Below are 14,320 nucleotides of genomic sequence, written 5' to 3'. Positions count from 1 at the left end.
TAAATAACTACAGGTGGTGAGATAAGCTGCACAATATAATTGACCTTTCAGTATATTGTTGCACACACACCATCTATTTAGCAAATGCCCTTGTTATCAACAGCAGCCTTTTAAACTCACCTGAGCTAACAGGTATGTGCGCTGGTTACTCTGCTGCGCTTAAAATTTCTTTTTTGGTTTGCTACAATGCCTTTTCTGAAACGTTGTCTCCTTCTGCTGGAACACTGACTTCTTTCATTTAATGCCTGCAGACTATAAAAGAGAACCCAACCCAAAAAGTTTGGTTGATTAGTCTGTGGCATTCTGTTAAACTGTTGCTTATGGCGGTCTCTGTGAGCTTCTCAGCCACATTCAGCCAGCCAGGTATCCTGCCTGCAGTAGATGGAATGTGGCAATGGAACGCTGGCTGCGCGTGTCATAATAGGCTCTGAGCCTTTATATACCTGTGCACAGCAGCAGCCACCTTCAGTCTGCTGCTGGACAGCCAGCAGCAGCAGCAGGAGAGGTATGTAATCAGGAGCCCTCCTGCTAAGGGTAGACAGCTGCTCGTTCCACCCCACCCCCCGCCTTAATTGGTTCTCCTCCCTTCCAACGGTGTTGAGGCGGGTGGGAACAGCAGGGGGTGAAGGTGCTGTGTTTAAAGAGGTGGAGTTATGCAGATCTAAAACGCGTGGATTGCAGCAGCAGCAAGCCGAAAAGTGCAGGCATGTAAGGGATCTAGAGGTTGACAACATGTCTTCTTAACGGGAGTCCAGGAGCTCATCTCCACAAATGGACTTTTCAGGATCCTTGGGTGGCTCCGTAGTTTGAAACCAATTCTGGTTATCGCTTCTCGGCCTTTTGGCTAAGATCAAGTGTAGTATCTGTTCTTATCAGTTTAATATCTGATACGTCCCCTATCTGGGGACCATATATTAAATGGATTTTTAGAACAGGGAGATGGAAAAAGAGCTTGCTCTGTCCACTCCACGCATTGACCTGGTATTGCAGTGTCTCCAGGACCGGTGCACCCCTTCTTTAAAGCAGTTTCTAAAATCAGAAAGAATTGAATTCAATGTTTTTTGTTCATTTTGCTTGTTTGTCGGATTTTGGGATGGACTCTTTGGCTTTGCTTTTCTTCTCCTCATTGGATTTTTCATGTTCAAAGTTGCAGAAGCCAGATTACAAGCTCATTTTGGTTCAACTTCAGCAACTGTGCATTGCATTGCCATGTAATGTGATGCAATGCTATCTTTCTAGCTCTCCCTTTTTACTTCCTTTTGGATAAACAGACATATTAGGCAAGCATTTTGGAGCTTTCACCTAAATAACTACAGGTGGTGAGATAAGCTGCACAATATAATTGACCTTTCAGTATATTGTTGCACACACACCATCTATTTAGCAAATGCCCTTGTTATCAACAGCAGCCTTTTAAACTCACCTGAGCTAACAGGTATGTGCGCTGGTTACTCTGCTGCGCTTAAAATTTCTTTTTTGGTTTGCTACAATGCCTTTTCTGAAACGTTGTCTCCTTCTGCTGGAACACTGACTTCTTTCATTTAATGCCTGCAGACTATAAAAGAGAACCCAACCCAAAAAGTTTGGTTGATTAGTCTGTGGCATTCTGTTAAACTGTTGCTTATGGCGGTCTCTGTGAGCTTCTCAGCGACATTCAGCCAGCCAGGTATCCTGCCTGCAGTAGATGGAATGTGGCAATGGAACGCTGGCTGCGCGTGTCATAATAGGCTCTGAGCCTTTATATACCTGTGCACAGCAGCAGCCACCTTCAGTCTGCTGCTGGACAGCCAGCAGCAGCAGCAGCAGGAGAGGTATGTAATCAGGAGCCCTCCTGCTAAGGGTAGACAGCTGCTCGTTCCACCCCACCCCCCGCCTTAATTGGTTCTCCTCCCTTCCAACGGTGTTGAGGCGGGTGGGAACAGCAGGGGGTGAAGGTGCTGTGTTTAAAGAGGTGGAGTTATGCAGATCTAAAACGCGTGGATTGCAGCAGCAGCAAGCCGAAAAGTGCAGGCATGTAAGGGATCTAGAGGTTGACAACATGTCTTCTTAACGGGAGTCCAGGAGCTCATCTCCACAAATGGACTTTTCAGGATCCTTGGGTGGCTCCGTAGTTTGAAACCAATTCTGGTTATCGCTTCTCGGCCTTTTGGCTAAGATCAAGTGTAGTATCTGTTCTTATCAGTTTAATATCTGATACGTCCCCTATCTGGGGACCATATATTAAATGGATTTTTAGAACAGGGAGATGGAAAAAGAGCTTGCTCTGTCCACTCCACGCATTGACCTGGTATTGCAGTATCTCCAGGACCGGTGCACCCCTTCTTTAATGCAGTTTCTAAAATCAGAAAGAATTGAATTCAATGTTTTTTGTTCATTTTGCTTGTTTGTCGGATTTTGGGATGGACTCTTTGGCTTTGCTTTTCTTCTCCTCATTGGATTTTTCATGTTCAAAGTTGCAGAAGCCAGATTACAAGCTCATTTTGGTTCAACTTCAGCAACTGTGCATTGCATTGCCATGTAATGTGATGCAATGCTATCTTTCTAGCTCTCCCTTTTTACTTCCTTTTGGATAAACAGACATATTAGGCAAGCATTTTGGAGCTTTCACCTAAATAACTACAGGTGGTGAGATAAGCTGCACAATATAATTGACCTTTCAGTATATTGTTGCACACACACCATCTATTTAGCAAATGCCCTTGTTATCAACAGCAGCCTTTTAAACTCACCTGAGCTAACAGGTATGTGCGCTGGTTACTCTGCTGCGCTTAAAATTTCTTTTTTGGTTTGCTACAATGCCTTTTCTGAAACGTTGTCTCCTTCTGCTGGAACACTGACTTCTTTCATTTAATGCCTGCAGACTATAAAAGAGAACCCAACCCAAAAAGTTTGGTTGATTAGTCTGTGGCATTCTGTTAAACTGTTGCTTATGGCGGTCTCTGTGAGCTTCTCAGCGACATTCAGCCAGCCAGGTATCCTGCCTGCAGTAGATGGAATGTGGCAATGGAACGCTGGCTGCGCGTGTCATAATAGGCTCTGAGCCTTTATATACCTGTGCACAGCAGCAGCCACCTTCAGTCTGCTGCTGGACAGCCAGCAGCAGCAGCAGCAGGAGAGGTATGTAATCAGGAGCCCTCCTGCTAAGGGTAGACAGCTGCTCGTTCCACCCCACCCCCCGCCTTAATTGGTTCTCCTCCCTTCCAACGGTGTTGAGGCGGGTGGGAACAGCAGGGGGTGAAGGTGCTGTGTTTAAAGAGGTGGAGTTATGCAGATCTAAAACGCGTGGATTGCAGCAGCAGCAAGCCGAAAAGTGCAGGCATGTAAGGGATCTAGAGGTTGACAACATGTCTTCTTAACGGGAGTCCAGGAGCTCATCTCCACAAATGGACTTTTCAGGATCCTTGGGTGGCTCCGTAGTTTGAAACCAATTCTGGTTATCGCTTCTCGGCCTTTTGGCTAAGATCAAGTGTAGTATCTGTTCTTATCAGTTTAATATCTGATACGTCCCCTATCTGGGGACCATATATTAAATGGATTTTTAGAACAGGGAGATGGAAAAAGAGCTTGCTCTGTCCACTCCACGCATTGACCTGGTATTGCAGTATCTCCAGGACCGGTGCACCCCTTCTTTAATGCAGTTTCTAAAATCAGAAAGAATTGAATTCAATGTTTTTTGTTCATTTTGCTTGTTTGTCGGATTTTGGGATGGACTCTTTGGCTTTGCTTTTCTTCTCCTCATTGGATTTTTCATGTTCAAAGTTGCAGAAGCCAGATTACAAGCTCATTTTGGTTCAACTTCAGCAACTGTGCATTGCATTGCCATGTAATGTGATGCAATGCTATCTTTCTAGCTCTCCCTTTTTACTTCCTTTTGGATAAACAGACATATTAGGCAAGCATTTTGGAGCTTTCACCTAAATAACTACAGGTGGTGAGATAAGCTGCACAATATAATTGACCTTTCAGTATATTGTTGCACACACACCATCTATTTAGCAAATGCCCTTGTTATCAACAGCAGCCTTTTAAACTCACCTGAGCTAACAGGTATGTGCGCTGGTTACTCTGCTGCGCTTAAAATTTCTTTTTTGGTTTGCTACAATGCCTTTTCTGAAACGTTGTCTCCTTCTGCTGGAACACTGACTTCTTTCATTTAATGCCTGCAGACTATAAAAGAGAACCCAACCCAAAAAGTTTGGTTGATTAGTCTGTGGCATTCTGTTAAACTGTTGCTTATGGCGGTCTCTGTGAGCTTCTCAGCGACATTCAGCCAGCCAGGTATCCTGCCTGCAGTAGATGGAATGTGGCAATGGAACGCTGGCTGCGCGTGTCATAATAGGCTCTGAGCCTTTATATACCTGTGCACAGCAGCAGCCACCTTCAGTCTGCTGCTGGACAGCCAGCAGCAGCAGCAGCAGGAGAGGTATGTAATCAGGAGCCCTCCTGCTAAGGGTAGACAGCTGCTCGTTCCACCCCACCCCCCGCCTTAATTGGTTCTCCTCCCTTCCAACGGTGTTGAGGCGGGTGGGAACAGCAGGGGGTGAAGGTGCTGTGTTTAAAGAGGTGGAGTTATGCAGATCTAAAACGCGTGGATTGCAGCAGCAGCAAGCCGAAAAGTGCAGGCATGTAAGGGATCTAGAGGTTGACAACATGTCTTCTTAACGGGAGTCCAGGAGCTCATCTCCACAAATGGACTTTTCAGGATCCTTGGGTGGCTCCGTAGTTTGAAACCAATTCTGGTTATCGCTTCTCGGCCTTTTGGCTAAGATCAAGTGTAGTATCTGTTCTTATCAGTTTAATATCTGATACGTCCCCTATCTGGGGACCATATATTAAATGGATTTTTAGAACAGGGAGATGGAAAAAGAGCTTGCTCTGTCCACTCCACGCATTGACCTGGTATTGCAGTATCTCCAGGACCGGTGCACCCCTTCTTTAATGCAGTTTCTAAAATCAGAAAGAATTGAATTCAATGTTTTTTGTTCATTTTGCTTGTTTGTCGGATTTTGGGATGGACTCTTTGGCTTTGCTTTTCTTCTCCTCATTGGATTTTTCATGTTCAAAGTTGCAGAAGCCAGATTACAAGCTCATTTTGGTTCAACTTCAGCAACTGTGCATTGCATTGCCATGTAATGTGATGCAATGCTATCTTTCTAGCTCTCCCTTTTTACTTCCTTTTGGATAAACAGACATATTAGGCAAGCATTTTGGAGCTTTCACCTAAATAACTACAGGTGGTGAGATAAGCTGCACAATATAATTGACCTTTCAGTATATTGTTGCACACACACCATCTATTTAGCAAATGCCCTTGTTATCAACAGCAGCCTTTTAAACTCACCTGAGCTAACAGGTATGTGCGCTGGTTACTCTGCTGCGCTTAAAATTTCTTTTTTGGTTTGCTACAATGCCTTTTCTGAAACGTTGTCTCCTTCTGCTGGAACACTGACTTCTTTCATTTAATGCCTGCAGACTATAAAAGAGAACCCAACCCAAAAAGTTTGGTTGATTAGTCTGTGGCATTCTGTTAAACTGTTGCTTATGGCGGTCTCTGTGAGCTTCTCAGCCACATTCAGCCAGCCAGGTATCCTGCCTGCAGTAGATGGAATGTGGCAATGGAACGCTGGCTGCGCGTGTCATAATAGGCTCTGAGCCTTTATATACCTGTGCACAGCAGCAGCCACCTTCAGTCTGCTGCTGGACAGCCAGCAGCAGCAGCAGGAGAGGTATGTAATCAGGAGCCCTCCTGCTAAGGGTAGACAGCTGCTCGTTCCACCCCACCCCCCGCCTTAATTGGTTCTCCTCCCTTCCAACGGTGTTGAGGCGGGTGGGAACAGCAGGGGGTGAAGGTGCTGTGTTTAAAGAGGTGGAGTTATGCAGATCTAAAACGCGTGGATTGCAGCAGCAGCAAGCCGAAAAGTGCAGGCATGTAAGGGATCTAGAGGTTGACAACATGTCTTCTTAACGGGAGTCCAGGAGCTCATCTCCACAAATGGACTTTTCAGGATCCTTGGGTGGCTCCGTAGTTTGAAACCAATTCTGGTTATCGCTTCTCGGCCTTTTGGCTAAGATCAAGTGTAGTATCTGTTCTTATCAGTTTAATATCTGATACGTCCCCTATCTGGGGACCATATATTAAATGGATTTTTAGAACAGGGAGATGGAAAAAGAGCTTGCTCTGTCCACTCCACGCATTGACCTGGTATTGCAGTGTCTCCAGGACCGGTGCACCCCTTCTTTAAAGCAGTTTCTAAAATCAGAAAGAATTGAATTCAATGTTTTTTGTTCATTTTGCTTGTTTGTCGGATTTTGGGATGGACTCTTTGGCTTTGCTTTTCTTCTCCTCATTGGATTTTTCATGTTCAAAGTTGCAGAAGCCAGATTACAAGCTCATTTTGGTTCAACTTCAGCAACTGTGCATTGCATTGCCATGTAATGTGATGCAATGCTATCTTTCTAGCTCTCCCTTTTTACTTCCTTTTGGATAAACAGACATATTAGGCAAGCATTTTGGAGCTTTCACCTAAATAACTACAGGTGGTGAGATAAGCTGCACAATATAATTGACCTTTCAGTATATTGTTGCACACACACCATCTATTTAGCAAATGCCCTTGTTATCAACAGCAGCCTTTTAAACTCACCTGAGCTAACAGGTATGTGCGCTGGTTACTCTGCTGCGCTTAAAATTTCTTTTTTGGTTTGCTACAATGCCTTTTCTGAAACGTTGTCTCCTTCTGCTGGAACACTGACTTCTTTCATTTAATGCCTGCAGACTATAAAAGAGAACCCAACCCAAAAAGTTTGGTTGATTAGTCTGTGGCATTCTGTTAAACTGTTGCTTATGGCGGTCTCTGTGAGCTTCTCAGCGACATTCAGCCAGCCAGGTATCCTGCCTGCAGTAGATGGAATGTGGCAATGGAACGCTGGCTGCGCGTGTCATAATAGGCTCTGAGCCTTTATATACCTGTGCACAGCAGCAGCCACCTTCAGTCTGCTGCTGGACAGCCAGCAGCAGCAGCAGCAGGAGAGGTATGTAATCAGGAGCCCTCCTGCTAAGGGTAGACAGCTGCTCGTTCCACCCCACCCCCCGCCTTAATTGGTTCTCCTCCCTTCCAACGGTGTTGAGGCGGGTGGGAACAGCAGGGGGTGAAGGTGCTGTGTTTAAAGAGGTGGAGTTATGCAGATCTAAAACGCGTGGATTGCAGCAGCAGCAAGCCGAAAAGTGCAGGCATGTAAGGGATCTAGAGGTTGACAACATGTCTTCTTAACGGGAGTCCAGGAGCTCATCTCCACAAATGGACTTTTCAGGATCCTTGGGTGGCTCCGTAGTTTGAAACCAATTCTGGTTATCGCTTCTCGGCCTTTTGGCTAAGATCAAGTGTAGTATCTGTTCTTATCAGTTTAATATCTGATACGTCCCCTATCTGGGGACCATATATTAAATGGATTTTTAGAACAGGGAGATGGAAAAAGAGCTTGCTCTGTCCACTCCACGCATTGACCTGGTATTGCAGTATCTCCAGGACCGGTGCACCCCTTCTTTAATGCAGTTTCTAAAATCAGAAAGAATTGAATTCAATGTTTTTTGTTCATTTTGCTTGTTTGTCGGATTTTGGGATGGACTCTTTGGCTTTGCTTTTCTTCTCCTCATTGGATTTTTCATGTTCAAAGTTGCAGAAGCCAGATTACAAGCTCATTTTGGTTCAACTTCAGCAACTGTGCATTGCATTGCCATGTAATGTGATGCAATGCTATCTTTCTAGCTCTCCCTTTTTACTTCCTTTTGGATAAACAGACATATTAGGCAAGCATTTTGGAGCTTTCACCTAAATAACTACAGGTGGTGAGATAAGCTGCACAATATAATTGACCTTTCAGTATATTGTTGCACACACACCATCTATTTAGCAAATGCCCTTGTTATCAACAGCAGCCTTTTAAACTCACCTGAGCTAACAGGTATGTGCGCTGGTTACTCTGCTGCGCTTAAAATTTCTTTTTTGGTTTGCTACAATGCCTTTTCTGAAACGTTGTCTCCTTCTGCTGGAACACTGACTTCTTTCATTTAATGCCTGCAGACTATAAAAGAGAACCCAACCCAAAAAGTTTGGTTGATTAGTCTGTGGCATTCTGTTAAACTGTTGCTTATGGCGGTCTCTGTGAGCTTCTCAGCGACATTCAGCCAGCCAGGTATCCTGCCTGCAGTAGATGGAATGTGGCAATGGAACGCTGGCTGCGCGTGTCATAATAGGCTCTGAGCCTTTATATACCTGTGCACAGCAGCAGCCACCTTCAGTCTGCTGCTGGACAGCCAGCAGCAGCAGCAGCAGGAGAGGTATGTAATCAGGAGCCCTCCTGCTAAGGGTAGACAGCTGCTCGTTCCACCCCACCCCCCGCCTTAATTGGTTCTCCTCCCTTCCAACGGTGTTGAGGCGGGTGGGAACAGCAGGGGGTGAAGGTGCTGTGTTTAAAGAGGTGGAGTTATGCAGATCTAAAACGCGTGGATTGCAGCAGCAGCAAGCCGAAAAGTGCAGGCATGTAAGGGATCTAGAGGTTGACAACATGTCTTCTTAACGGGAGTCCAGGAGCTCATCTCCACAAATGGACTTTTCAGGATCCTTGGGTGGCTCCGTAGTTTGAAACCAATTCTGGTTATCGCTTCTCGGCCTTTTGGCTAAGATCAAGTGTAGTATCTGTTCTTATCAGTTTAATATCTGATACGTCCCCTATCTGGGGACCATATATTAAATGGATTTTTAGAACAGGGAGATGGAAAAAGAGCTTGCTCTGTCCACTCCACGCATTGACCTGGTATTGCAGTATCTCCAGGACCGGTGCACCCCTTCTTTAATGCAGTTTCTAAAATCAGAAAGAATTGAATTCAATGTTTTTTGTTCATTTTGCTTGTTTGTCGGATTTTGGGATGGACTCTTTGGCTTTGCTTTTCTTCTCCTCATTGGATTTTTCATGTTCAAAGTTGCAGAAGCCAGATTACAAGCTCATTTTGGTTCAACTTCAGCAACTGTGCATTGCATTGCCATGTAATGTGATGCAATGCTATCTTTCTAGCTCTCCCTTTTTACTTCCTTTTGGATAAACAGACATATTAGGCAAGCATTTTGGAGCTTTCACCTAAATAACTACAGGTGGTGAGATAAGCTGCACAATATAATTGACCTTTCAGTATATTGTTGCACACACACCATCTATTTAGCAAATGCCCTTGTTATCAACAGCAGCCTTTTAAACTCACCTGAGCTAACAGGTATGTGCGCTGGTTACTCTGCTGCGCTTAAAATTTCTTTTTTGGTTTGCTACAATGCCTTTTCTGAAACGTTGTCTCCTTCTGCTGGAACACTGACTTCTTTCATTTAATGCCTGCAGACTATAAAAGAGAACCCAACCCAAAAAGTTTGGTTGATTAGTCTGTGGCATTCTGTTAAACTGTTGCTTATGGCGGTCTCTGTGAGCTTCTCAGCGACATTCAGCCAGCCAGGTATCCTGCCTGCAGTAGATGGAATGTGGCAATGGAACGCTGGCTGCGCGTGTCATAATAGGCTCTGAGCCTTTATATACCTGTGCACAGCAGCAGCCACCTTCAGTCTGCTGCTGGACAGCCAGCAGCAGCAGCAGCAGGAGAGGTATGTAATCAGGAGCCCTCCTGCTAAGGGTAGACAGCTGCTCGTTCCACCCCACCCCCCGCCTTAATTGGTTCTCCTCCCTTCCAACGGTGTTGAGGCGGGTGGGAACAGCAGGGGGTGAAGGTGCTGTGTTTAAAGAGGTGGAGTTATGCAGATCTAAAACGCGTGGATTGCAGCAGCAGCAAGCCGAAAAGTGCAGGCATGTAAGGGATCTAGAGGTTGACAACATGTCTTCTTAACGGGAGTCCAGGAGCTCATCTCCACAAATGGACTTTTCAGGATCCTTGGGTGGCTCCGTAGTTTGAAACCAATTCTGGTTATCGCTTCTCGGCCTTTTGGCTAAGATCAAGTGTAGTATCTGTTCTTATCAGTTTAATATCTGATACGTCCCCTATCTGGGGACCATATATTAAATGGATTTTTAGAACAGGGAGATGGAAAAAGAGCTTGCTCTGTCCACTCCACGCATTGACCTGGTATTGCAGTATCTCCAGGACCGGTGCACCCCTTCTTTAATGCAGTTTCTAAAATCAGAAAGAATTGAATTCAATGTTTTTTGTTCATTTTGCTTGTTTGTCGGATTTTGGGATGGACTCTTTGGCTTTGCTTTTCTTCTCCTCATTGGATTTTTCATGTTCAAAGTTGCAGAAGCCAGATTACAAGCTCATTTTGGTTCAACTTCAGCAACTGTGCATTGCATTGCCATGTAATGTGATGCAATGCTATCTTTCTAGCTCTCCCTTTTTACTTCCTTTTGGATAAACAGACATATTAGGCAAGCATTTTGGAGCTTTCACCTAAATAACTACAGGTGGTGAGATAAGCTGCACAATATAATTGACCTTTCAGTATATTGTTGCACACACACCATCTATTTAGCAAATGCCCTTGTTATCAACAGCAGCCTTTTAAACTCACCTGAGCTAACAGGTATGTGCGCTGGTTACTCTGCTGCGCTTAAAATTTCTTTTTTGGTTTGCTACAATGCCTTTTCTGAAACGTTGTCTCCTTCTGCTGGAACACTGACTTCTTTCATTTAATGCCTGCAGACTATAAAAGAGAACCCAACCCAAAAAGTTTGGTTGATTAGTCTGTGGCATTCTGTTAAACTGTTGCTTATGGCGGTCTCTGTGAGCTTCTCAGCGACATTCAGCCAGCCAGGTATCCTGCCTGCAGTAGATGGAATGTGGCAATGGAACGCTGGCTGCGCGTGTCATAATAGGCTCTGAGCCTTTATATACCTGTGCACAGCAGCAGCCACCTTCAGTCTGCTGCTGGACAGCCAGCAGCAGCAGCAGCAGGAGAGGTATGTAATCAGGAGCCCTCCTGCTAAGGGTAGACAGCTGCTCGTTCCACCCCACCCCCCGCCTTAATTGGTTCTCCTCCCTTCCAACGGTGTTGAGGCGGGTGGGAACAGCAGGGGGTGAAGGTGCTGTGTTTAAAGAGGTGGAGTTATGCAGATCTAAAACGCGTGGATTGCAGCAGCAGCAAGCCGAAAAGTGCAGGCATGTAAGGGATCTAGAGGTTGACAACATGTCTTCTTAACGGGAGTCCAGGAGCTCATCTCCACAAATGGACTTTTCAGGATCCTTGGGTGGCTCCGTAGTTTGAAACCAATTCTGGTTATCGCTTCTCGGCCTTTTGGCTAAGATCAAGTGTAGTATCTGTTCTTATCAGTTTAATATCTGATACGTCCCCTATCTGGGGACCATATATTAAATGGATTTTTAGAACAGGGAGATGGAAAAAGAGCTTGCTCTGTCCACTCCACGCATTGACCTGGTATTGCAGTATCTCCAGGACCGGTGCACCCCTTCTTTAATGCAGTTTCTAAAACCAGAAAGAATTGAATTCAATGTTTTTTGTTCATTTTGCTTGTTTGTCGGATTTTGGGATGGACTCTTTGGCTTTGCTTTTCTTCTCCTCATTGGATTTTTCATGTTCAAAGTTGCAGAAGCCAGATTACAAGCTCATTTTGGTTCAACTTCAGCAACTGTGCATTGCATTGCCATGTAATGTGATGCAATGCTATCTTTCTAGCTCTCCCTTTTTACTTCCTTTTGGATAAACAGACATATTAGGCAAGCATTTTGGAGCTTTCACCTAAATAACTACAGGTGGTGAGATAAGCTGCACAATATAATTGACCTTTCAGTATATTGTTGCACACACACCATCTATTTAGCAAATGCCCTTGTTATCAACAGCAGCCTTTTAAACTCACCTGAGCTAACAGGTATGTGCGCTGGTTACTCTGCTGCGCTTAAAATTTCTTTTTTGGTTTGCTACAATGCCTTTTCTGAAACGTTGTCTCCTTCTGCTGGAACACTGACTTCTTTCATTTAATGCCTGCAGACTATAAAAGAGAACCCAACCCAAAAAGTTTGGTTGATTAGTCTGTGGCATTCTGTTAAACTGTTGCTTATGGCGGTCTCTGTGAGCTTCTCAGCGACATTCAGCCAGCCAGGTATCCTGCCTGCAGTAGATGGAATGTGGCAATGGAACGCTGGCTGCGCGTGTCATAATAGGCTCTGAGCCTTTATATACCTGTGCACAGCAGCAGCCACCTTCAGTCTGCTGCTGGACAGCCAGCAGCAGCAGCAGCAGGAGAGGTATGTAATCAGGAGCCCTCCTGCTAAGGGTAGACAGCTGCTCGTTCCACCCCACCCCCCGCCTTAATTGGTTCTCCTCCCTTCCAACGGTGTTGAGGCGGGTGGGAACAGCAGGGGGTGAAGGTGCTGTGTTTAAAGAGGTGGAGTTATGCAGATCTAAAACGCGTGGATTGCAGCAGCAGCAAGCCGAAAAGTGCAGGCATGTAAGGGATCTAGAGGTTGACAACATGTCTTCTTAACGGGAGTCCAGGAGCTCATCTCCACAAATGGACTTTTCAGGATCCTTGGGTGGCTCCGTAGTTTGAAACCAATTCTGGTTATCGCTTCTCGGCCTTTTGGCTAAGATCAAGTGTAGTATCTGTTCTTATCAGTTTAATATCTGATACGTCCCCTATCTGGGGACCATATATTAAATGGATTTTTAGAACAGGGAGATGGAAAAAGAGCTTGCTCTGTCCACTCCACGCATTGACCTGGTATTGCAGTATCTCCAGGACCGGTGCACCCCTTCTTTAATGCAGTTTCTAAAATCAGAAAGAATTGAATTCAATGTTTTTTGTTCATTTTGCTTGTTTGTCGGATTTTGGGATGGACTCTTTGGCTTTGCTTTTCTTCTCCTCATTGGATTTTTCATGTTCAAAGTTGCAGAAGCCAGATTACAAGCTCATTTTGGTTCAACTTCAGCAACTGTGCATTGCATTGCCATGTAATGTGATGCAATGCTATCTTTCTAGCTCTCCCTTTTTACTTCCTTTTGGATAAACAGACATATTAGGCAAGCATTTTGGAGCTTTCACCTAAATAACTACAGGTGGTGAGATAAGCTGCACAATATAATTGACCTTTCAGTATATTGTTGCACACACACCATCTATTTAGCAAATGCCCTTGTTATCAACAGCAGCCTTTTAAACTCACCTGAGCTAACAGGTATGTGCGCTGGTTACTCTGCTGCGCTTAAAATTTCTTTTTTGGTTTGCTACAATGCCTTTTCTGAAACGTTGTCTCCTTCTGCTGGAACACTGACTTCTTTCATTTAATGCCTGCAGACTATAAAAGAGAACCCAACCCAAAAAGTTTGGTTGATTAGTCTGTGGCATTCTGTTAAACTGTTGCTTATGGCGGTCTCTGTGAGCTTCTCAGCGACATTCAGCCAGCCAGGTATCCTGCCTGCAGTAGATGGAATGTGGCAATGGAACGCTGGCTGCGCGTGTCATAATAGGCTCTGAGCCTTTATATACCTGTGCACAGCAGCAGCCACCTTCAGTCTGCTGCTGGACAGCCAGCAGCAGCAGCAGCAGGAGAGGTATGTAATCAGGAGCCCTCCTGCTAAGGGTAGACAGCTGCTCGTTCCACCCCACCCCCCGCCTTAATTGGTTCTCCTCCCTTCCAACGGTGTTGAGGCGGGTGGGAACAGCAGGGGGTGAAGGTGCTGTGTTTAAAGAGGTGGAGTTATGCAGATCTAAAACGCGTGGATTGCAGCAGCAGCAAGCCGAAAAGTGCAGGCATGTAAGGGATCTAGAGGTTGACAACATGTCTTCTTAACGGGAGTCCAGGAGCTCATCTCCACAAATGGACTTTTCAGGATCCTTGGGTGGCTCCGTAGTTTGAAACCAATTCTGGTTATCGCTTCTCGGCCTTTTGGCTAAGATCAAGTGTAGTATCTGTTCTTATCAGTTTAATATCTGATACGTCCCCTATCTGGGGACCATATATTAAATGGATTTTTAGAACAGGGAGATGGAAAAAGAGCTTGCTCTGTCCACTCCACGCATTGACCTGGTATTGCAGTATCTCCAGGACCGGTGCACCCCTTCTTTAATGCAGTTTCTAAAATCAGAAAGAATTGAATTCAATGTTTTTTGTTCATTTTGCTTGTTTGTCGGATTTTGGGATGGACTCTTTGGCTTTGCTTTTCTTCTCCTCATTGGATTTTTCATGTTCAAAGTTGCAGAAGCCAGATTACAAGCTCATTTTGGTTCAACTTCAGCAACTGTGCATTGCATTGCCATGTAATGTGATGCAATGCTATCTTTCTAGCTCTCCCTTTTTACTTCCTTTTGG

The 14,320-nt window shown here is 45.0% G+C and overlaps 11 non-coding genes across 11 annotated transcripts; all 11 read left to right on the top strand.

The window, feature by feature from the left end:
- Positions 1 to 824: 824 nt before the first annotated feature.
- Positions 825 to 1,015, top strand: LOC141203774 (U2 spliceosomal RNA). The gene has a single exon (XR_012274801.1). It is a non-coding gene; the product is annotated as a U2 spliceosomal RNA (small nuclear RNA).
- A 1,115-nt stretch (positions 1,016 to 2,130) lies between these two features.
- LOC141203234 (U2 spliceosomal RNA) lies at positions 2,131 to 2,321 on the top strand. The gene has a single exon (XR_012274358.1). It is a non-coding gene; the product is annotated as a U2 spliceosomal RNA (small nuclear RNA).
- A 1,115-nt stretch (positions 2,322 to 3,436) lies between these two features.
- Positions 3,437 to 3,627, top strand: LOC141203223 (U2 spliceosomal RNA). The gene has a single exon (XR_012274351.1). It is a non-coding gene; the product is annotated as a U2 spliceosomal RNA (small nuclear RNA).
- A 1,115-nt stretch (positions 3,628 to 4,742) lies between these two features.
- On the top strand, positions 4,743 to 4,933 carry LOC141203210 (U2 spliceosomal RNA). Its single transcript, XR_012274341.1, has one exon. It is a non-coding gene; the product is annotated as a U2 spliceosomal RNA (small nuclear RNA).
- A 1,112-nt stretch (positions 4,934 to 6,045) lies between these two features.
- On the top strand, positions 6,046 to 6,236 carry LOC141203773 (U2 spliceosomal RNA). Its single transcript, XR_012274800.1, has one exon. It is a non-coding gene; the product is annotated as a U2 spliceosomal RNA (small nuclear RNA).
- Positions 6,237 to 7,351: 1,115 nt separating this feature from the next.
- LOC141203198 (U2 spliceosomal RNA) lies at positions 7,352 to 7,542 on the top strand. Its single transcript, XR_012274331.1, has one exon. It is a non-coding gene; the product is annotated as a U2 spliceosomal RNA (small nuclear RNA).
- A 1,115-nt stretch (positions 7,543 to 8,657) lies between these two features.
- Positions 8,658 to 8,848, top strand: LOC141203186 (U2 spliceosomal RNA). Its single transcript, XR_012274321.1, has one exon. It is a non-coding gene; the product is annotated as a U2 spliceosomal RNA (small nuclear RNA).
- A 1,115-nt stretch (positions 8,849 to 9,963) lies between these two features.
- On the top strand, positions 9,964 to 10,154 carry LOC141203175 (U2 spliceosomal RNA). Its single transcript, XR_012274312.1, has one exon. It is a non-coding gene; the product is annotated as a U2 spliceosomal RNA (small nuclear RNA).
- A 1,115-nt stretch (positions 10,155 to 11,269) lies between these two features.
- LOC141203164 (U2 spliceosomal RNA) lies at positions 11,270 to 11,460 on the top strand. The gene has a single exon (XR_012274301.1). It is a non-coding gene; the product is annotated as a U2 spliceosomal RNA (small nuclear RNA).
- A 1,115-nt stretch (positions 11,461 to 12,575) lies between these two features.
- LOC141203864 (U2 spliceosomal RNA) lies at positions 12,576 to 12,766 on the top strand. The gene has a single exon (XR_012274887.1). It is a non-coding gene; the product is annotated as a U2 spliceosomal RNA (small nuclear RNA).
- Positions 12,767 to 13,881: 1,115 nt separating this feature from the next.
- LOC141203852 (U2 spliceosomal RNA) lies at positions 13,882 to 14,072 on the top strand. The gene has a single exon (XR_012274876.1). It is a non-coding gene; the product is annotated as a U2 spliceosomal RNA (small nuclear RNA).
- The last annotated feature ends 248 nt before the right edge of the window (positions 14,073 to 14,320 follow it).

Source organism: Phyllobates terribilis, unplaced genomic scaffold, assembly GCF_046119375.1.
Source record: "Phyllobates terribilis strain yellow unplaced genomic scaffold, ASM4611937v1 Scaffold_124__1_contigs__length_5142088, whole genome shotgun sequence".
Classification (NCBI taxonomy): domain Eukaryota; kingdom Metazoa; phylum Chordata; class Amphibia; order Anura; family Dendrobatidae; genus Phyllobates; species Phyllobates terribilis.
This window is presented reverse-complemented; position numbering and strand designations above follow the sequence as displayed.